The sequence below is a fragment of the Rutidosis leptorrhynchoides genome, chromosome 4, assembly GCF_046630445.1.
Source record: "Rutidosis leptorrhynchoides isolate AG116_Rl617_1_P2 chromosome 4, CSIRO_AGI_Rlap_v1, whole genome shotgun sequence".
Taxonomy (NCBI): Eukaryota; Viridiplantae; Streptophyta; class Magnoliopsida; order Asterales; family Asteraceae; genus Rutidosis; species Rutidosis leptorrhynchoides.
In genome coordinates, this window is record NC_092336.1 from 82,676,903 (window position 1) to 82,701,113 (window position 24,211).

At 34.5% G+C, this 24,211-nt stretch overlaps 1 long non-coding RNA gene across 3 annotated transcripts; it reads left to right on the forward strand.

Annotated features, from left to right (window-relative positions):
* The first annotated feature begins 505 nt into the window (after positions 1-505).
* On the forward strand, positions 506-6,458 carry LOC139843126 (uncharacterized). Of its 3 annotated transcripts, XR_011757461.1 has the most exons (6): positions 506-658; positions 2,805-3,852; positions 3,959-4,648; positions 5,077-5,493; positions 5,576-5,633; positions 6,261-6,458. It is a non-coding gene; the product is annotated as an uncharacterized lncRNA (long non-coding RNA). The 3 variants fall into 3 exon arrangements; XR_011757462.1 differs by lacking the exons at positions 506-658; positions 2,805-3,852 and having other exon boundaries at positions 4,329-4,414; positions 4,547-4,648; XR_011757463.1 differs by lacking the exons at positions 2,805-3,852; positions 3,959-4,648.
* Positions 6,459-24,211: the final 17,753 nt, after the last annotated feature.

Below are 24,211 nucleotides of genomic sequence, written 5' to 3' on the forward strand. Positions count from 1 at the left end.
TGTAGTTTGTTTGAGTTGCCTTCTTTGCAACCCGTCTATTTACTTTCGAGTTCTTAATAGTACCCAATGCCTTGTAATGGGTACTATTCTCGTGTTGTACCTTTATTTCTCGTGCTATAAAATGTTGCCTTTCGGAAGAAAAAAAATATGAAAAGTTTGACACAGGATTTCAGATTTTTTAGTGTGAACAAAAATTTTCACTTATCTACTAAAAAAAGTCACGCTTCTTTGTATGGATTTTTTTAGGAATTTACTCTTTTAACCCTTTTACTTTCATCTAGTGAATTTCAATAAAATAGAAATATATGCATATTTAAGCTCACGAATACTAATGCAAAAACTCAGTTTATATTCACGTTGTTCGTTGTTGCAGAACTTACACTACAAAAGCTTAGAACCATAAAAACTAAATTACTTATGCAAAATCACAATTGCTCCTACCTCAAACGCAGAGAAGGTTAACAATCATGTAGTAGTTTCAATTCGTCGCTGCCGTACGATTCGTCGTTGCCATTAACGCCCTAATTTCAATTCGTCGCTGCCGTTGACGCCTTAATTTCAATTCGTTGATGTCGTTCAATTTGTTGCTGCCGTTGAATTTCTAGCCGTTGTTCAAGCTCTTCATTTACTGCCATTCAAACTTCATTCGCTGCAATATGTGAGTGTTTCTAGCTTCAATTTGTTGATTCAATTTATTTTCTCTTGTACGTGTTGTTATCGGTAATATGTATCTGTTTCAATTGGTTAAGTGCATAATATCATTTGAAAATGTTGAATGTCAGCACGTGTTAATGAGGATGTGTTGATTCAATCATGTCAAAATTTGTTGTGATGGTCTGAGATTATCTGAGATTATCTGTTTCAATTGTTGATTCAATCATGTCAATATTTTGTGTGATGATATGATAATATTTTGTGCTAATTGAAATTTCTTATCCTGCTTATACGTTGAATGAACAATTTCTAGTGAAGAACTTTTTTTATTACTAGATGAGTAGATGTTTGATTTATTAATGTATGCCATTTGAGCAGATCAGGCTATTTATTATTTGATAATTGTATTTTGGAGTTACGATAAGACATAATGGATTACCAATTCTAGTTTCATATCCTTACGATGTACAAATTTATTCATTATTTATTTGAGTATCCTTAGTCAGTTTTTGGTGCAATTCCTGTAAAACAGTTTTTCCATGTTGCTTATTCATGTAATTTATCTTCTTATTTATTCCACGCCAATTTAGCATTTAGAATCCCACAATTGTGCATCCCCTGTATACTTGTTACAGTTATTATTTGCTACACCTAGATCTTAGAACTTGCAGTAAGAGTGTATCATGCTAACATTAAGTGTATCATGGATTCAGTATTATATCCCATATATTTAAAACTAGAAAAAATTATAGCATAAGGTAACAAATTAACTACAACAATAGCGGGTTTTCCTAAGAAAATGGTGAATAGTTGACGGGTGATGGTACTTTAAAGTCTTAAGCCTCGTAAAACATGGTTAGACCGTTTTAAGTATACATTGACTAACGTATTGCAACATTTGTTAAAAGTTATGCTATAATTATAATGGTGACACATTGAAGTCATTGAATGATTTTGGTTTGAAAGTTTATGATAATATGCGGTGCATGTTAAAACTTCTATCTTTTTTTTTTTTTTTTTTCAAATTAAAACTTCTATCTTGTACTGTACTTGAAGGGTTAATTGTGCTGGAGTACTATTTGAATAGCAATAAGTACCATATGTTGGAAAAGATGCTTCTATAAAGCAAGTTAAGATGCCTTTATAAAGCAATTTTTCCTAAACTTTGGACCTATATAAATATATGTTACAATTGATATTTATATAGTAACATAGCCCTTAACAAGAGCCTCGTAGTGGTATATTACGTGTCCAAAGTTGTGTTGTAGTGAATGAGATATCGTGGATCAAAGTAAGGTGTTGTGCTGAAAAGGGAGTGAATTTAGGTCTATTTTACACTGACCCATTGGGCTGTCCCGTGTAATTCAGTGGGCATGTGGGGGTCTCTTTGACTCATAACCCATCAGAATGTGTCTATTTGACCCACCAGATGACCCAACTTTTCAGCTTATATCAGTTAGTCTTTGAGGTGATCAAGGGTCTCTAATTGATGTTAATTGATTAGCAGTTAATCATGGCATCAGTTATGACCTGGACTTGTGGATAAATAACCTACCAATCCACCATGTGTAGACACCTCAATCTGATCAGAAAACACAGAAATTACATACAACCTTATTTCATTTTTCAGGCAAGTCTTTATAAACGGATATTTGTGGAATATTTAAATCTAAACTGATTTTAGTTTATATATATATATATATATATATATATATATATATATATATATATATATATATATATATATATATATATATATATAAATTGTTATTTACATACATTCTTATGTTAACTCATAATAACATGTCATTAGTTCTGTAGATGAATTAAAACAATGGACAAAACTTGGATTAATGCTCAAAGAACAAGTCAAATTTTCAAAGATGGAGTGAAGTCCTTTATTGATTTTGCTCGTGTTGGAGCTATACGTGGGTCAATTGCATGTCCTTATTTTAGATGTTGTAATGATAAATGGTTTAGTTTGGATATTGTACATGTGCATATATTGAGTTACGGGTTTTTACCTGGCTACACAACTTGGACGTTACATGGAGAGAATTATACACATTCATCGCTATCTTGTTCTACTAGTATTCAAGAAACTTTATTTGTTAAGGATGACATAAGAGGCCTAATTCGAGATGTTATAGGTGTAAACTCTTTTCATTTGAATCATGAAGAAGTAAAGGAATCAAGAATTGAAAAGGATGTCAACAAATCTACTAGTGTTGACCCGAACTCACAACAATTCGATGATAATGACCCAAACTCACAACAAAGAGATGATAGTGACCCAAACTCACAACAATGCGATGATAGTGTTCAATACACACGATATAAGAAGTTATTAGAGGAATGTGATAAAGAACTCTATCCAGGTTGCAAGTATTCTAATTTGTCATTCACTCTACACTTATATCATATCAAGTGTATCGGTGGCATATCTAATAAGTCTTTTGAGATGTTGTTAGAGCTTCTAAGAGATGCATTTCCTCATTTGGCATCATTATAGTCATCTCCTAATGAAGCTAAGAAATTGACTAATGAATTATGGCTTGGTTGTCAAAAAATTTATGCATGCCCTAATGATTGCATGCTTTATTGGAGAGAGAGAGAGAGAAGGTCAACAATCATGTCATATATGTGGTGCTTCTAGATATGAAAATGATTTAGGTGATGAACATAGAACAAGTTCAAAATCACACAAGTCAAATAGGCCTGCAAAAGTTTTGCGTTATTTTCCTTTGATTCCAAGATTGAAAAGAATATACATGTCTGACAAAACGACAAAGGAAATGAGATGGCACAATATGGGTCTTACGAATGATGGAAAGTTAAGGCACCCGGAGGATGGCCTTGCTTGGAAGGCATTTAATGTTCGATATCCTGAGTTTGCCTCAGACCCTCGAAATGTTAGACTCGGCCTTGCTAGTGATGGTTTTAATCCTTTTCGTACAATGAGCACATCACATAGCACATGGCCAGTGCTGTTAATTCCTTATAATTTACCACCTTGGATATGCATGAAACGACAATCTTTTATTCTTTCTGCGATTATTCCAGGGGTGAAAGCCCAAGAAATGATATAGATGTCTATTTGAAACCTTTAATTGAAGAGCCAAATTGTTATGTGAGGGTGTGGAAAGGTTATGTGAAGTTAAAAGGTTATGTGGTGCTTTGCTTGTGGAAGACATTCGGGTAAGATTTTTATTTAAAAAAAAGTTGGTTTTTATATTCAGTGACATGTTAATTATATTAATTGCTGATATTTAGGTAAAGAGGGTTGTGGTAATATTTTTGGCAGGGAAAATTCTCATTACCCGAGAGAGAGAATGTTGATAGAGTTATGTTTTTAATACTCGGTGATAAATATAGGGCTCGAATGTATAAAGTGAAAGATAAGTTGTTTAAGTCAGTCATAGAGAAAATGAAACTGAGAGATGCTGGTAATATCGGGATTGATCATGCACAAGAGATACATTACACTGAAAAGAAAATTCTTGAAGGGCTTGACTTGGTATATATACCTCCCAACATTATTGAATATCAGTGGAACAAATATAAGGATTATCTTAGATCATCCGAGTTAAAGGTATAAAGTGAATTTTCCACTATACGTAACATGTTTTAACATTACATTTTTACTAATTTTGTTTCTAAAATACGGAAACTATCTGAATAAGGGGAAAAGGTAAGAGGCGAGAAACTTCATACTCATACAACTGGTGCTCGTAGCCATGCTCGAATAAGACACGAATTTGTGAGTTTTACTAATTTTAGGCACTATTGATGACTTACAAATGATATTGCTTACAAAATTAACATGTTTTAACATTAAACTTTTACTAAGATGTTCTGCTTTAATTTATGATCTTGTGTCTTTAATTTATAGATGTTGAAAAATAGTAGAGAACCCTATCCCCTTGGGTTTTTTGATATTGCTTACAAAACTAAAGAAGGATCATATGTTGAAGATATATCTAAAGATTTTATGGTATGTTTGAACTTTCTTGAATTCCACTAACAATATGAGTTACCAAAGGTTGAATATTGTTTAAATGTTATGAGTTATTGGTCGAAAACCTGATGGTTTTGGTATTAAACAGACTCACAGGTCAGGTGCAAAACACACCCATTCTCCTGGGTCAGACCTGATGGTATAGAATAGACTCAAAGTTCAATTTCAAAACAGACCCATTTGGGTCAGGCCTGATGGCATAAAACAGACCCATCAGATTATTATTTAAAGGTTACGGGTTATGGGTCAGACCTGATGGGTCAGACCTGATGTGTTTGTCATTATTTACTTTTTATCTTACCGTTTTCTCTATATGCAGAATATTAAAATATTGACAGTAGCTTAGCTTATAAACATTAATAATTGGTTTCTTGAATTACCCAAATGGGTTGACTTTATGTTAGGATATGGCAAATAAGGAAGTGAAGAAAAAGATTTTAAACCTTGATGAGTCAGAGAGTGTTGATTCTCACATTGTAATGGAGCTTATCGGTCCAGATAAGCCTGGACGGCTCGATTTCACGGGAAAGGAGTAACAAAATCACAAGTAACGGATCTTAGTTATGACCTAAGAAGAATTAGAGGAGAAAGCTCTACAAATATTAACGTTAGAACATTATTGGTGCAACTCGAATCTCAAAGACAACAAATGGAATCTCAGAACAAGCCAATAGAGTTTCAAAATCAAAAAAATCGAATCTCAAGACAAACAAATGACGTGTATGCAGGATACTATTGATGATTTTAGAGGAGAGCTCCAATTATTTCGAAGAGTATTTCAAGATTCCTATTACTCAAGTGAAAATATATCTCGAGCACAGGTTTGAATTTTAAGTATTTATTTTTGCTTCTTGGATTCTAGTCTATAGATATGGTCAGAGAATGATATCTTCTCTCTTTCAGGTATCTTCAAGGGAGTTGGACGATTATGGTCAATAGTAAACGAATAGTGTTGAGAAAGGTGAGAATTTTAGACATGCCACTATTGAGATTTGATCTTGAGACCTCTTTTTACGTAGTTTTTTTGTTGGATAGAGTTTATGATATGTTTCGGATTGCTAACAAAGTTACATGCTTAGGTACTAGATTTATGCTTGTTTTTTGTACTACAGACTAACATGCTTACATGCTTGAGTATAAACTACATGTTTACATGCTTAGGTACTACTTATAGTGATTAGTGAGTGTTGCTTCAACAAGAGAGAGTATGTATTTGTAGGTGGTGTTTTGTTGCCTTGGTGTCAGTTTTAGATGAACCTGCTGTACCTACCTTACCTTACATGTGATTATTATCTGAAGTCTTTGTGGGTTTGACAAATTAATTACAGTTTTAGATTATGACTTGATGTCATGACAAATTGTTTGAAAAGTTGTATCCCTTCAAGGATTTAACCTTGGCGGTGTTTTAATTTGTCAAATAAGATAGGTGGTGTTACAAAGTTAACTGGTGTACAAAAGAAGATAGGTGGTGTTTTGTTGCCTCGGTGTCTGTTTTAGATGGTAAATATATTTTGTTTCTGTTGTATTTTAGATGTTAGTTGTTGTTGAAAGTGATTATTATCTGAATTCTTTGTGATGTTGATTGTAGGTGTGATTTATGTTGGGAATACTTCTGTTTTTGAATGAACGGAACACAAGTAGGAGCGAGCAGGAGATAGATTTGAAATCTGGTATTTGTGATATTAGTTGGGGTTCATAGTTGAAGTTTTTGATATATGTAAACTTCTTAATTACTTAAAAATATGTTTGAATGTTTGAATATATGTTCTTTTGATATGTAATAGAAAACCAAGCATATGTAAAATTCTTTTATTTAAAATAATTTGCTTGAATATATCTATGGTTACTCCTATTGTATTTTAATCTTTTACATTTTTGCATTCATTAGTGTTAAAAACCTACATACAAGTGTATATTAAAATTCTAAATTGAACAAGTGAGTCCACACTTAAAAGCGTGAACAAGCGAGTAAAAAGCTTCACATTTAAAGGAGTGAACAAATAAGCAGAATATGCACAATTAAGAGTGTGAACAAATGTGTAGAATTTTCACAACTAATAATGTGAACAAATAATTAGAATCTTTTCACTCAAAAGTGTGAACAAATGGGTAGAATTTTCACAACTAATAGTGTGAACAAATAGGTAGAATCTTCTCACTCAAAAGTGTGAACTAATGAGTTATAAGTTTACATTTACGAATGTGATATAATTTGTTGCACTCATTTTGTCCACATTTTAATTAAGTGTGAACTTGAATATTGTACACACTTTCCATTGTATACATATCCATAAATAAGTGTGAACACATGACACATTTGTTGTAGTGACAGAAAGAAAAATTTATCCCTCTCTCTTTTTCAAAGTAGAGAGATTGTTTCCGTGAGGACCTCCGACTTAAAAAAGAGTTTTTAAAAAAAAAAATAATAATAATAATAATAGTAATAGTAAAATAAATAAAATTCCATGAAAATGGTAGAATCAAATTTTCATGGGTTTTAAAGTTTGCCTGAAAATCAATTTAGGCTCTACGAAGCAGTCAAGTCGCCAATAAGTCGACGCTTGTAATTGCCTCAATTAATCTAGCGGAACGACATTTGTTGACAAACAAATATGTTAAACTAAAAGGGAACTAAAACACATTTGTTACAGTAACATGCATCTATACATAAGTCATGTATTAGCATAAGGAGTACAAATATGATGCAGTAATCTATAATGTTCAAAAAAGAATAATGCAAAGAGTATTAATATTGTTAAACGCAAACAATAAAGTCTTGCATAATAGGCTAATAAGCTCAAGCAGTGTACCTTATATGTTTTTGGGTTCTGTAGCACCAGTACTGCAACTGTGTGGGTTTCCTGGTCCGGTTTCAAAGTGGTCACTGTTCGAACTTTGCTTTGTACCTGTTATGAAATATTAATCGGTGTATATTGTTTTGCCTGGGTTTTGTTAGTATGTTGACTTACAGTAGTAGGTAGCGGCGGACTTCTTCTACTTCTGGATTGAAGTAGATGTGTGTTCTGTAAGAATTGTAACCTGGGATGAATCATGTGCAAAAGGTGAAAACAAATCTAGTAAATCAGTTCAGGTTACTCCTCAAAGCTTATAACCTATATGATAGGTAACGAAAAAAACTAAATACAATGTGTAATTCGGTATTATAGAAGATAACCATTATCCTCAGAAACACCATCTTCGTGATCTTAAATAGAAGAAAAGCCAAATGATTTTCAAGTAATTCAAGATTATAGAAGATCACCCCCAAGTTATAGCTACACTATTCAAAATAGTTTAACTACGCTCTAAAATAGAAAATAACTACAAAAGATTAAAAAATTTAACATGGTAAAAGCACACCTTCCAGCGGATACAAAAGAGCTCTGCATATATTATTATGAAAATGCCCATGAATTACACTGGAAGGTGTGCTTTTACCAAGTTAAATTTTTTGTATTCTTTTCCTTCACCTTAATTACGGGCACGTACCTGCAGGTTGAATTCTACCCAATATGGCAAATGCATTAGGCATCTCTATTAGACCTTCACGATTCATCTCAGCTGAGTGCTTATCTAACTGTTATGAAATCAAATGCAATGAAACATTTAAATGGTTATTATCAGTAAATGTTGTTCTTAAGCAATCAAGATACATTCGATGTGGATACTGGTATAAATTTTGTAACACCCGCGTCTTAGGCCTAGTTGAAATGACCATGGTACCCTTGGGTATGGCGTAATTAGTGATTTTAATAGTTGTATGTTTATAATTAGTTGTGTATTTGGTTAAGACCAGTTTGTGACAAGGGTCACAGAACAGGTTCGTTTGTTTAATTTGGACTCCGTTAGGGCCGCCTAATGAAGTACGAAAGAATTCAGATAACTGATAAATACCCGTATGTTGTGGGGTATGGGTTTTAATAACCCTTAAGAGTGTAAGTGGTAGCATAGTGAGTTCATTTTAGAACTCTTCCTAAACAAACACCGTACCTAACCTTTACACCTTCACAAACCCTAATTGAATCTAAGCTATAATTGGATCAAGAGGCTTTAAGGAGTGATTAATATCATTCTTGTGATCATTTATCCAGGTTAGCATGCTTGAATCATTGCTTGAATCTTGTGTAATTTGGGTTTTTGTGTTCTTGAGCAAAAGTGTGAATATGAGCTTGAATCTTATGATTATGTGTTTGTTATGCTTAATTGATGTTATATATATGTTCTATAGTTGTTATATGATATTTTTGAAGTGGTTTCATGATTAGATTGAGCAAAAATCATGTTTTGGGGTCAAAAAACGCGAAAACAGCGAGCTGGACATGTCTTACAGCTCCCACACTTTTGACAGCTCAACCACACGGTTGAGAACGCGTTTGAGGCTCAACCACGCGGTTGAGGACTCACTCGCATGAGTGAGGTCTCATCCGCGCAAGTGATCACTGGTCAGCTTTTGGTAAAATTGAAAAGGGCGTAACTTTCAATCCTTAACTCCGTTTTTGATGAATCAAATATCGTTGGAATTGTATTGAAGAGTACTTTTCAATGGTAAACTTTTAAGAAGCTGGATCAAAATTTATTTTGGTCAGAAAAATGGGTTTTAGGGTGTATACCTTGTTTTGTACGTATTTGAGTGTCGTTATGGGTTGAAATTATGATGTAGACTTATCATATAGTGAATACATGTTTTTATGTGTTGATTTAGTGTATGAATTGATGTTTGATGTTGTTCATATTGGGTCAAAACCCGTCTAAATAGTTGTTGCTACTGTTCTTCATCACGCGCACGAGTGAGCATTCACTCGTACGGTTGAGGTTCAACCGTGTGTTGAACCGTGCGAATGAGTATTTAAGGAGAACTATTGTTTTAATTGTAATGATACGTACGATTGATGTAACATCCCGCCTTTTCTGTTTACTTTTCCGTTTAACTATTTTAAATTTCGTTATATGTTTATAACATCTCCCGTTGATACGCGTTTTAAAAATATCTCGTTTGGGTAATTCACGCAACCGCAACCGAACTCGAGGGACTAGTTTTGCCAAGGGAGCAAATATGTGACTAGCTTTTGACTAGTCAACACCCACCTCCCTTTCTTTTTCATTTTCATTTCCCTTTTTCTTTACTACTTTCATATTTTCTCTCAAAACACCATTTCAAAGAATCATCGTCCAAATCCAAGCTAGCGGGTGTTTCGCAAAACAAATTACATTTTTGAAATCCTTGCAACTTCCTCTTCGATTCCATACCGATTACATCTAATTTGGGTAACTTTCTAAAATCACTAGATTTTGTGTTCTTGATGCTTTTAACTAATAAAGTTGTTAATTAGTGTCTATGGCTCAAGTCTAACACGAATATATAATTTATATGTTCGATCTTGTTATTTTTAGTAACTAGCATGAACTTGAAAGTTTGGTGTGTTTGATTGATGATTTGGTTGCTTAAATGTTGTTGTTATGATAAAGTGCAAGTATTAAATGTGTTCCTAGTATCACTAGCTTCAATTTGATGTGTAGGTTACTTTAGAAAATTTCATGAACTTGATTAGTGATTTTGGTGAAATTGGGTTAGGGTTTGATGAACTTAAAATGGACTTTTGATGCTTTGAATGACATGAAATATTATTTGTAAGTGTTAGGTTGTATTGTATGCTTGATTACCTTCGAAACGGCATATCGTTCATGTAAATTGGTTGCCGAATCATCGAATTGCATTTATGAACTTGGATGCATTAAATGAGGAGCTTTGAATGTAATATTTGGTTGTTGTAAAAGTAAATGTGATTGATGAAATGTGTTTAGTTGCTTTCCTTGTCAAAATACCTTTCCGATGATATAAGATACATGTTTTGGTTGTTTGCGGGTCATAAATGGTGATTGTTTGAAGTTAGGTTCGTGCATTAAACTTGAAAACTGCCAGAATTTCTGCACAGGTAATGGCGCGGCACGCCATATCCCCGCGAGGCGCGCCAAAGTGGGCTGACCAACTTGTCACTTTTATGAAAAATGTTTGTTATGCTACGCACCTCCGATTCACATGTAACTTGTTCTAACATGCTTATACATGATTAAAAACATCAGAAAAATAGTTCGGGACCCGACCCGAACGTGTTGACTTTTCGTTGAATTTGACCGACCAAAGTTTGACTTTTTGTCAAACTTTACCAAATGATTATGCAATCCTTCTAACTTGTTTCTATACTTGTATCTTGCATGAAACTTAACAATTTGATTCACATGCTACATAATCGAGTCGTAACGAGCCATAGGACTAATTGCACATCTATGACCTATCGTGTTTACTGTTATTGATACGACCTATTTGTTTAGGTCAAGACTAGCATTGTTCTTTGCATACGTTACTTGTTGAAGTACTTATTGCTCGTGCACACAAGGTGAGATCATAGTCCCATCTTTCAAACAACTTTTATGCTTTAAACTATGGGATGAGAAACATATACGTATCATACTTTTACACTTTGAATACAAGTACGAAAACGAACATTCCACGTACGGGTTTGAACAAAAATCCCCAATTCAATTATCATTAGTTACACTTGCAGGGTGTAAACGAGAACTTATATTATGTGATCACATGGGCTTGACGAGCCTCATTCGGACGGTTCGCTACCGTTAGTGGATGAAATATATTTTCGAGTATAGTGTCTGTTCTAACACTACGTAACAGGGTACAAAATAGTTAAGTTTGATAATTGGGTGCCCGCGAAACAAATAACAAACTTTGGAATGTAAATGATTTTGATAATCATCTTATATTAAATCTTGTGGTTCAAATACAACGTTTACTAAAACACCTATGATTTCACCAACGTTTTCGTTGACAGTTTTCTATATGTTTTCTCAGGTCCTTGAATGCTTAAGGATACATGCTTCCGCTTACTTTTTGATACTTGCTTGGATGTCGAGTATACATGCATTGTTGGAGCGTATTTTGACTACTTTTATAAATTGTATCGCATAGGTTTCATTTGTACGTTAAACATTGAAATGTAACTAGTCATTGAACTACTTTTGTAAACTTGAAACAACCTTTTACTTATGAAATGAATGCGACATATTTTGGTCAAACGTCTATGACCACGTAACGGGACCTAAGTAGTCGGCGCCGTCAAACATGATTTGGTCGGGTCGCTACAGATGGTATCAGAGCGTTGGTTGTAGGGATTTAGAGTTCATTGGTGTCAACCCCGAGTCATAGGGTACATTAGTGAGTCTAGACTACAACCGGCATATAGACTTGAAGTAGGAATTACTTGACTACTTGTGCATTTATACTCGAACGTTTCTACTCATATCTACTCTTATTTCATCTTAATCTCACGTCGTTTAATTTAATTGACACGCCACCTTGACTTAGTGAAATAATGTCGAATGCATATATGAATTAGGGTAATATAATTTCCGGGATTATATTACGGTGACTCATATGAACGTTCCGACATTATGGCATAAAGAATTTAAGGCAAGTCAAGGAAAATTTTTCTCTATCTTTATTCCATATCATGATTAGTATTATTGAAAATACTAATCAATGGTATTCTTGTGTTTTGAAGGAACAATGCCTCTTCGTCGTGTGCCACGCCATGAGACTCCCGAACAAGCTCTACAACGAATGATAGCCACCGCCATGGATGCGGCCATGGCCGGTCACTCCTCCAACAACAACAATAACAACAACAACAATCACGGGGCCGGTAACTCAAGCGAATGGTGCTCCTATAAAGCTTTCATGGGGTGCAAACCTCATACTTTTGATGGGACCGGGGGACCGGTTGTGCTCACCCGATGGTTTGAGCAAACGAAAGCCGTCTTTAGCATAAGCGGTTGTCGGGACCAAGACAAGGTCAAATATTCCACCCACACCTTTGCCGGTATCGCCCTCACGTGGTGGAACACGTATGTACAATCGGTGGGTACCGATGAAGCTCACGCCCTCTCTTGGGACGATTTAAGGGAAAGGATGATCGTCGAATTTTTCCCTCGTGAAGAAACCCGAAAGCTCGAACAAGAGCTAAGAACTTTAAAGGCGGTCGGAAACGATCTCAAGGCCTACAATCAACGATTCGCCGAACTATCCTTGATGTGTCCCAACCTCGTGAACCCCGAATCTCAAAGGGTTGAACTCTATATGGATGGTCTTCCAAAGAGCATCAAACAAGGAATGATGTCATCCAAACCCGCTAACCTACAACAAGCCTTAAACATGGCCCGCCAATTGATCGAAACGGTTGACGAAATCGTAGTTCCGGCACCTATGGTCGAGGATAAATCGGGCGGCAACAAAAGAAAATGGGAAGCCCCCCAATCAAGCAACAACTACAACAACAACTTCATCAAAAAGCCTTTCACCTCCGACGCCAAGAAAAGTTATGGCAGAAATATACCCTTTTGCAACAAATGCCATAAACACCACTATGGTGAATGTAGCAATCTATTTTTTCACCGGTGCCAAAGGGGTGGTCATGTGGCCAACGATTGTAGAAGTGCCGCCCCCGTCACTCAAAAGGTGCCCAATGCACTAAAATCGGGTACTTGTTATGAATGTGGCCAAACGGGTCATTTTAGAAATGCATGTTCGAAGAAGAAAGCCAACCCCAACACACGCGGCCGAGCTTTCAACATCAACACCGAGGAAGCCCGAGATGACAATGAATTAGTCACGGGTACGTTTCTCCTCAACAACACTTATGTTACTTGTTTATTCGATTCGGGTGCCGATAAGAGTTTTGTATCCAAGACTTTGACTCATTATTTTAGCACTCCACCACTTCCACTAGATACCACTTATACCATTGAAGTGGCCAACCGGAAACTATTGAGTGCCGACACATATTACCGGGGGTGTACGTTAAACATTTTGGGTAATGAGTTTGAAATTGACTTGATACCCATGGAACTAGGAAGCTTCGATGTAATAATCGGTATGAATTGGCTAGCCAAAACGAAATCTCACATCCTTTGTGATCTTAACGCAATCCGAATTCCTATCGAGAATGGAGAACCCTTGATTGTTTATGGCGATAAGAGTTGCACCGGACTCAACCTCGTTTCGTGCATTAAAGTTAGAAAACTATTCTGTAAGGGTTGTTTTGCGATCCTTGCTCACGTTAAGAAAGTCGAGTCCGATGAGAAGCACATCGATGATGTGCCAATTGTTAGCGACTATTCCGATGTATTTCCCGACGAATTGCCGGGTCTTCCACCTCATCGACCGGTTGAATTCCAAATCGATCTTATTCCGGGAGCCGCACCCGTAGCACGTGCACCATATAGACTTGCTTCATCCGAAATGCAAGAATTGCAAAGTCAAATTCAAGAACTACTTGACCGTGGTTTTATCCAACCTAGCCATTCACCATGGGGCGCTCCGATTTTGTTTGTTAAAAAGAAAGACGGATCCCTACGAATGTGCATTGATTATCGTGAACTAAACAAATTTACGATTAAGAACCGATATCCTCTTTCTCGCATCGATGACCTCTTTGATCAACTACAAGGGTCTTGTGTATATTCGAAAATCGATCTTCGCTCGGGTTATCATCAATTAAGGGTTAAGGGGGAAGATGTCTCCAAAACCGCTTTCTGAACTCGTTATGGTAGTTATGAATTTCTTGTTATGCCATTTGGTCTCACTAACGCACCGGCGGTGTTCATGGATCTTATGAACCGCGTGTGTAAACCGTATCTCGATAAATTCGTTATTGTCTTCATCGATGACATCTTGGTCTATTCTAAAAGCGAATAAGAGCACGAACAACATCTCCGACTTGTGCTCGAACTCTTGAGACAAGAACGACTATATGCCAAATTCTCCAAGTGTGAATTTTGGTTGAAGGAAGTTCAATTACTTGGTCATGTTGTAAGTGATCAAGGTATTAAAGTCGATCCATCAAAAATCGAAGCCATTAGTAAATGGGAGACTCCTACTACTCCTACTCACATTCGTCAATTCTTGGGTCACGCCGGATACTATCGTAGATTCATCAAGGATTTCTCTTTGGTTGTGAAATGTCCCGTTCTTATTGATTAAAAACGTTCCATATTAATTGGTTTCGTTGCGAGGTTTTGACCTCTATATGAGACGTTTTTCAAAGACTGCATTCATTTTTAAAACAAACCATAATCTTTATTTCATAAATAAAGGTTTAAAAAGCTTTACGTAGATGATCAAATAATGATAATCTAAAATATCCTGTTTACACACGACCATTACATAATGGTTTACAATACAAATATGTTACATCAAAATCAGTTTCTTGAATGCAGTTTTTACACAATATCATACAAACATGGACTCCAAATCTTATCCTTATTTTAGTATGCAACAGCGGAAGCTCTTAGTATTCACCTGAGAATAAACATGCTTTAAACGTCAACAAAAATGTTGGTGAGTTATAGGTTTAACCTATATATATCAAATCGTAACAATAGACCACAAGATTTCATATTTCAATACACATCCCATACATAGAGATAAAAATCATTCATATGGTGAACACCTGGTAACTGACATTAACAAGATGCATATATAAGAATATCCCCATCATTCCGGGACACCCTTCGGATATGATATAAATTTCGAAGTACTAAAGCATCCGGTACTTTGGATGGGGTTTGTTAGGCCCAATAGATCTATCTTTAGGATTAGCGTCAATTAGGGTGTCTGTTCCCTAATTCTTAGATTACCAGACTAAATAAAAAGGGGCATATTCGATTTCGATAATTCAACCATAGAATGTAGTTTCACGTACTTGTGTCTATTTTGTAAATCATTTATAAAACCTGCATGTATTCTCATCCCAAAAATATTAGATTTTAAAAGTGGGACTATAACTCACTTTCACAGATTTTTACTTCGTCGGGAAGTAAGATTTGGCCACTGGTTGATTCACGAACATATAACAATATATACATATATATCAAAGTATGTTCAAAATATATTTACAACACTTTTAATATATTTTGATGTTTTAAGTTTATTAAGTCAGCTGTCCTCGTTAGTAACCTACAACTAGTTGTCCACAGTTAGATGTACAGAAATAAATCGATAAATATTATCTTGAATCAATCCACGACCCAGTGTATACGTATCTCAGTATTGATCACAACTCAAACTATATATATTTTGGAATCAACCTCAACCCTGTATAGCTAACTCCAACATTCACATATAGAGTGTCTATGGTTGTTCCGAAATATATATAGATATGTCGACATGATAGGTCGAAACATTGTATATGTGTCTATGGTATCTCAAGATTACATAATATACAATACAAGTTGATTAAGTTATGGTTGGAATAGATTTGTGATGTCGTGCGAGGTGTATATAAAATAGTTATTAATTTTAGCAGAAAACACTATTAAATACGATACAATTTTACACAAGATATTTATTTATTTATAGAATGGATATACTTAAACCTTGCTACAACACTTATAGGCAGTGTACCTAATCGTACAGTAGTGTAGTTTTTAGTAAGTCCGGTTCGTTCCACAGGGAAATCTTTAAACAAAGCTCAACGCTATATTAGTTTATTTTTATAAAAATACAAATATATATATAAGTAATATTATTATTATAAAGGGGGGTTTTTACCGTTTAATGACCGGTTTGTCGATTTTAAAACTTTAGTCGCAGTTAAAACCTAATGCAAAATATAAAATAAATACAAGACTTAAATTAAAGCGTAAAGTAAATAACGATAATGAAATTGCGAATAATAAAAGTGCGATAAAATAAAATTGCGATAATTAAAAAGTACGATAATTAAAAGTGCGATTAAATAACAATAAATAAAAGTGCGATAATTAGAAGTGCAATTAAATAAAAAATAAAGGAAATTAAATATGAAATAAAAGAATTATGCTTATTTAAACTTCCGTAATCATGATGTTCGACGTGTTGATTTTAGTTTTATGCCCATGGGTTAATTGTCCTTTGTCCTGGATTATTTAATATGTCCGTCTGGTTTTTGTCCATAACAGTCCATCAGTCATAAATATAAATTGCAAGTGTCCTTGTCAAATTATTATTATACCCGAAGATAAATATTCCAACTAATTGGGGATTCGAATTGTAACAAGGTTTTAATACTTTGTTTAATGAATACACCAGGTTATCGACTGCGTGTAAACCAAGGTTTTACTACTTTGTTAACAATTACACCAATTACCCTTGAATGTAATTTCACCCCTGTTTTAATTATTCTAGTGGCTATTAATCCATTCCCGTGTCCGGTTAAATGAACGATTATTCGTACATATAAATACCCCGCCCATCGTGTCCGATCGAGTGTATATGGTAATTTATAGGGACGCCCAATTGTAAATCTTTATATTAACATTAACAAACTTTCATTTAGTTAAACAAATATAAAGCCCATTAATAGCCCATAGTCTAATTTCCACAAGTGTCGTTCTTTTATCCAAACCCCAATTATGGTACAAAGCCCAATTACCCAATTTTAGTAATTAGCCCAACATCATGATTACTTCGTTTTAAATAAGCATAATAATAACTTAGCTACGAGACATTAATGTAAAAAGGTTGAACATAACTTACAATGATTAAAAATAGCGTAGCGTTACACGGACAGAATTTCGACTTACACCCTTACAACATTTGCTAACATAACCTTATTATTATAATTAAAATTAAAATTAAAATATAAATTATATATATATATATCGTATAGATAGAGAGATAGATATTGTCTGTTTTTTTTGTGTGTATAAAACTCGGCAGAAAACTGGCTTTATATAGGACCTGACCAGCATTTTCACTCCATGCGACTCGCATGGATTTTGTGCCTCTGGCCATGCGAGTCGCATGGCCACCCTGGATCCAGCCAAATTGCTTTGTTTTCTTCTTGCCGACGTAATATAATAATAATATATAATATAATATATAATTATATATAATTATATATATATTATATTATATTCTTGTGCATAGTAGACTAGATATTTTTGGTCCGTTGCGTCGGGCGTTTCTTCTTGGCTCAGGTCCCGGTTCCGGATTTTCGAACGTCCTTTCGTACAATTTTATATCGTGTACTTTGCGTCTTGTAACTTGTACTCTTGTCATTTTGAGACGTTCCTCATCAATATTTTGAACCTTTTTTATTGTCTTTTGTACTTTTGAGCTTTTTGGTCGTTTGCGTCTTCAATTCGTCGAATCTGTCTTTTGTCTTCACCTTTTATTATTTAAACGAATATCACTTGTAAATAGAACAATTGCAACTAAAAGCTTGTCTTTCTTGAGGAATAATGCTATGAAATATATGTTCGTTTTTAGCATTATCAAATATTCCCACACTTGAGCGTTGCTTGTCCTCAAGCAATATTGTCTTGAAATACTAGAATCACTTCTTTATTCTTCACACTTTGTACATCAGTGATTTCTATACGGCGGTATAAACAATGGTAGTAACGATATGGTTTACAGTCCCACATGACTATAAAAATTTAGATCCATTAAGGAAATTGGATCTTTATGAAAACATTTGATCTTTTGAAAATTAAATCTAGTTTTTACCCTAGATAAGTTTTCCGGGATAACCCTTTACCGGTGTTTGCAAAATTTTTTTTTTTTTTTTTTTTTTTTTGTGGGTTTGGTGGGTTTCAGATTTGAAAATTTTAGCTCAAAACTTGCTGTTTTGTGTCACCCACTTGCTAACCTTGTATTTGGAAAGCAACACGTCCAGTTTACTTGTCTCGTATATTACCTTTCGATAAACTACCGTCCGGTTGTAAAGGAAAGCGTTGAACAAGCAACTGTTAAGGCAATGTCCCGTGACATGCTTTTGATTATGGTCTATAACGTGTCGGACGCAATTACTATCCTTGGTAGGAGCAATAGTAAAGCTCACCCTTATAATTTTTTCGGTCTGGCACAAGGTCCTGTCTTTGACCATGTTATGCAACCACCGTTCTTACGGTTGACACCCGATTTAGTTCAGGTGACCTAATGAATTCCAGGTGAATTCCTAGGATTTTACGTTCAATGGTAATGAACGCATTGAAAATAGGGTTTTCAGAAAACAAATCGGTTTGTAATTTTGATCAAAATATTTTCTCGTTTAAGCTCGAGTTTAGATATCATTGAATTCCATGAGTTTGAATTCTCAATCTTTAAGGTCAATCTCTAGGATTGAGTAATATCAGTCTTAAAAGCTGATTTTTAATCTTTAAGGAGATTATCCTTTCTGGGGATCTGATTCATTAGTCTTATCAAGCTAATTTGCACGGTGCCCCCCCATTGTACGAGATAAATCCTTCTCATGGTTAGGATAAATCTGACCACTTGGCGACCCTGTTTAATGCTGAGGTCCGTGGATTTCCTGCTGATTTTAGTGATGACTTTTCTAGATTTTTCGTCAACCTACAGCTGGTCTGGACGACAACTTCATGACCTAAATCAAAAAGCGCGTTTCTTTTTCGGAAGACTTTACTTCCTTTTAATGATGGAATTGATTCATCATGTAGATCCATCTCTTCTTTTCTTTCATCGGGTAAAACAGTTTAGTTTAGTCCAAAGCAAAAGTATTTTCAGTTATTTGTTACAGATATATGTGACATATGTTTAAAATAACTTGGTAAATTTTCCCACACTTGGCTTTTATTTTCCTTTTTATCGTCCTCTATTCCATTTTAAATGAATTTTAACATTTTAGTTTGTTTCTCAATTTATGTCCTTTCCGAGGTAACAATAATTTCGGTATTAAAACCTAGTTTTATCGTTCATAAATATGTATAAACATGATTTGAATTCATTTAATTGAAAAATTTTACTAGAATTGGGTAGTCAGTATATAAGACTAGGGCTGTTCTTTTTTATCAGAGAGCACTAGATTCTAATACAACTACTGCTTTACTAGTATTTTTAATGGTAACCAAGTGTATAAAGTAAAAAATTTTTAAAATCCGAAAGAATTTAACCCCTTCCCACACTTAAGATCTTGCAATGCCCTCATTTGCAAGAAATCAGTAACAATTTAAATTATTGAGGGTGATTTGTGTGAAAATGATTAAATTTTACCAAAGTTTCCAAATATATTGGCGTTTGTTTGCTGAATGATAAATGGTGCACGTCATTTGTTCATTCCGTCTTGTTGTTATTTCACATATATTTTGCATCTTGTCGTCAAAATTACTTGCTTTTGCTGAACTTAATGCCAGTCTTTGAAAACGCGTTGTTTTATCCTGTTTTGTGCATAACATAAAATACATGCAATACAAATATAATCATACATGCAATTTGAAATGGAACTTTGGCATCCCACTTTCAAATTATAAGAAAAATATTAGTACACAATAATAATAGAAATATCAAACATTACATAAATGTAATTAAAATGTTAAGTGTTTAAAATAATAAAAATATAAATTACCAACTTATCTCTACTGATCAGGAGGTGGGTTAGGAGGAAAATTAGGATATGGATCCCAATTCATGTTTGCGTCCGGGTTCCATGGCTGATTATAGGTGAACTGGTATGCTGCGTCATAATCATATGAATCATAGGGTGGTCTCATTTCTGGCTGATGTGCGGGATAGTATGCGGGTCGGGTCGGATAATACATCTCGCCAGGCTGCAACTGGCTTATAATTTGGCGCTGATGATAATCCCATCGGCCATGCTCTCGTTGCCGGGAATGCTCGTAGTCATTCCGACGTTGCCATGCCTCGTACTGCATATGCCTATCATAGTTTGTCATGTATTCATCCTCCATACGAACGCTTAAATCAAGAGCAGTCTCCCGAACAACTCCTATAATGTTGTTCGCCTCTTCCATTTCGTCATCCGAACCTCTTTCTACCTGTCGCTGAGGTCCCTCGTATCGATATACCCGACCACGTTTCATCAATAATACCCTTGCACCGTGATAAAGGTTTGAACTTATAGTTTCACCTTCGTCCTCTATTTCGTTCATTGGACCCCCTTGGTGCTTATCCACACCTAAATACTCTCCAATGAGAGTAATGAAAATACCACCACCTATAATACTCCCCGATTTCATCCCCGAAACTACATTAGCGAGATAATAACCAACACAATAGGGAATGTTAACGAAACTCCTCGGGTCTCTAATACACTTGAGGTAGAACAAATCGTTTACGGTCAATTTCTCCTTATTCTTACCCCTTTGTGTAATTGTGTTTGCTAAGAATCTATGAATCACCCGGAGTTCAGCTCTATCTATATCTAAGTATGTATGATTTCCACTGGCGTGAAATTCATTAAAGTGGGACATACGCCTCCAGACGGCGTTAATATCAAATTCCCTATCTATCCTTTCTCCTTGGGCAATCAGGCTATTACAGTCGGGGCTCAAAAGTTCAGCAGGGGTGTAAATCTGTAAGGCCCTGGCTAAATCTATCATGGACATTCTGTACATGCGTCCACCTAACAGAAATCTAATAAAGCTTCTATCATCTATCCTCCTAACATCACTGTTTAACTTAATAGTACTAAGTAATTCTATACACCATTCCCTATATATGGTTCTACGAATGAAAAATAGGCGCATCCAATCGTTAAACTGAGAATTACCATACCTTTGCACCAATAATTCCCGAATCGGTTCGGCAAGGTCAACTGTTTCCAAAGGTACCCAGTCAATTGCCCTTGGCATTTCAACAACCTTAAAGTAGAGAATGTGCATGTTCTTTTGATAATCTGGATACTCTATCCAACATCGATCAAATCTCAGATTTGGGTGTAACTGATCTTCATTAATGTCTAAGCTCAGAATCATTTGATGTGGAGCGAATTGACGAAACTGATTCATGAATAATTGATCTTGATCGTGATATGGAATATGTTGATCCTCATGTTGTTCTTCTTCTTGTTGCATATGTTGTTCTTGTTCATAAAACATTTCCGGTTCGGGCTCTGGTTGTCTGGACGATGATGCACCGTCCGTATCTGTATTTCTCTTTCTCCTGAAGGGGTTGAGACTACTGAATCTAGGCATGATTGTTGTGAAGTTTTTGCAAGAAATTTGGTGAAAATTGGTGAAAAATTGAGAGAGTTTGGGAGGTTTTCGTATGTGTTTGTGTATTGTGAGAAAGAAACAGATCGACTGGAATTTTGATCCTGTCCAGTTTTTATTAGCCATGCGAGTCGCATGGTTTTGTGCATACCCCCATGCGAGTCGCATGGGGTGTAATTTCTGGTATTTTTTTTTTTTTTTTAATAATAAACCTTATACTTTTAAAACATAAAATTAATAAAATTTTAAAAATCTTGTTTCTTTTTAAGACGAGGTCGTTTCGGGACGATGCCCTAGTCCGTCCCTCGACAAAATTTTAAAATTTGTCAATTTCAAGCAATTGTTTTAAAAGCTTAGATTTTTGGATTTTTTAATTTTTTTTTTGCATACTTTAAATCAATAAGATTAAAAATAATGATAATAAAAGTTCTCGTCCCTCCCTCGGGTAAAGCAATTTCGGTTCAAAGACCTAGTCTTCAACTTACGACGAATTTTAAAAATCATATTTTTAACTTAATGAGATAGAGTAAATTTTTGTTTTTAAATTCACACAATTTAAATATAAAATTCAAAATTAATATTTAAAAAAAAATCACACCAACTTAAAATTTGAAATGCATAAAATTAAAAATTCATATTTTAAAAATTCACACCAGACTTAATTTAAAAATTCATATTATAAATTCATACCAAACTTAATTTAAAAATTTATAAATTCATATCAAACTTATATTAATTTTTCAAATATTTACAATTTTAAATATATTGTTTTTACAAAGTTTACAATATTAATTTAAGATTTAAATATTAATTTTAAAAATATGGTAAAAATAAAATTAAAAATCTTTTTGTCTTTTTATCCCACTTTAATCAATCAAATATTATCAAAAATATGCGCCCCTCTTTTCGGTAAAGTAATTTCGGTTACAAGACCTAATTTAACTCATGACGAATTTTTGAAATATTTTGGGTTGATTGATTAAAGATATTTATACCTTAAGAATAAACGTTAAATTTCGCAGTGATGTAATAAATTTTTGAATGATATCAATAATTTCGGTCGCCAAACCTAATTTTATTTAATACCAATTTAATACTTTTTAGCGAACAAATTAGCGTTTATTATCAAAAGGTTAAAAATAAAAATAAAAATAAAAACTGTACAGACATACCTGTGAAATAGATTTCTTAGTTATATGATCTATTCCATTCATAAGATAGTCGGTTTAATTGGTTTTCCATTGCTACATAAGCGTAACCTCGAGCATTCAGTGTCTTTTCTTCTAAACATATGAACGGTCCGTCTCTGCATAAAGTAACAAATTCGGTATTTGAATAGGTTTGATTATTTGAACATTTACCTCCATGTGACCATTTTCCGCATTTGTGACATCTTTCTAGGTGTCGTGCTCTTCTTTTTGCTGCGGATTTTAATTTTCCTTTACCAAATTGTAACTTATTATCTTCGCATCTGGATTCTTTTCTAACTCCGTCCATTCTTTCTCTGATTACTGATACTAATTCACTCGGTAGTATGTCATTATTACGTTTAGTGATCAAAGCGTGTAGCATTAGACCATGGTTTAGTTCACAGGCAGTCTTCATTTCGTAGAAACCTAAAAAAAAAAAAAAATTCAGAATGGGGGGAGAAGACTAGTTCTTTAGGGTCTGCTAGGGAAAGACCATACGTGTTCCATTTTCGAGAACTACACGAAAACAGACAATCTAACTCTAACAGAAATACATATTATCCTTTAAAGACTTGATTCTCCCCACACTTAGTTAGCTGTGGTATCGAAATTGTGATTAACTTCGTTGTCGACTTCCATCGGACCATGTATGTAATGTTTAACTCTGTGACCATTAACTTTAAATTCAATCCCATTTGAATTTATCAATTCTATCGTTCCGTATGGGAAAACTCTTTTGACTATGAATGGTCCAGACCATCTTGATTTCAATTTTCCAGGAAATAGCTTGAATCGTGAATTGAAAAGAAGAACTCTGTCTCCTTCTTTAAATTCCTTTGAACTTCTGATTCTTTTATCATGCCATTTCTTCGTTCTTTCTTTATAGATTAACGAATTTTCGTATGCTTCATGTCTTAATTCTTCTAATTCGTTTAGTTGACTTAATCGTAGACGTCCGGCTTCATGTAAATCAAGATTACATGTCTTCAAAGCCCAAAATGCTTTGTGTTCAATTTCTACTGGAAGATGACATGCTTTTCCATAAACAAGTCTAAAAGGTGTGGTTCCAATTGGAGTTTTGTAGGCTGTTCTAAAAGCCCAGAGTGCATCCTCTAATTTAATGGACCATTCCTTCGAATTTGATCCTACGGTTTTCTCTAGAATACGTTTTAAAGCTCGGTTGGTATTTTCAACTTGTCCACTTGTTTGTGGATGATATGCGGTGGAGATTTTATGAGTTACTCCATATCTTTTAAGAACTTTCTCAAGTTGATTATTACAGAAATGAGTACCCCGATCACTTATTAAAGCTTTCGGTGTTCCAAAC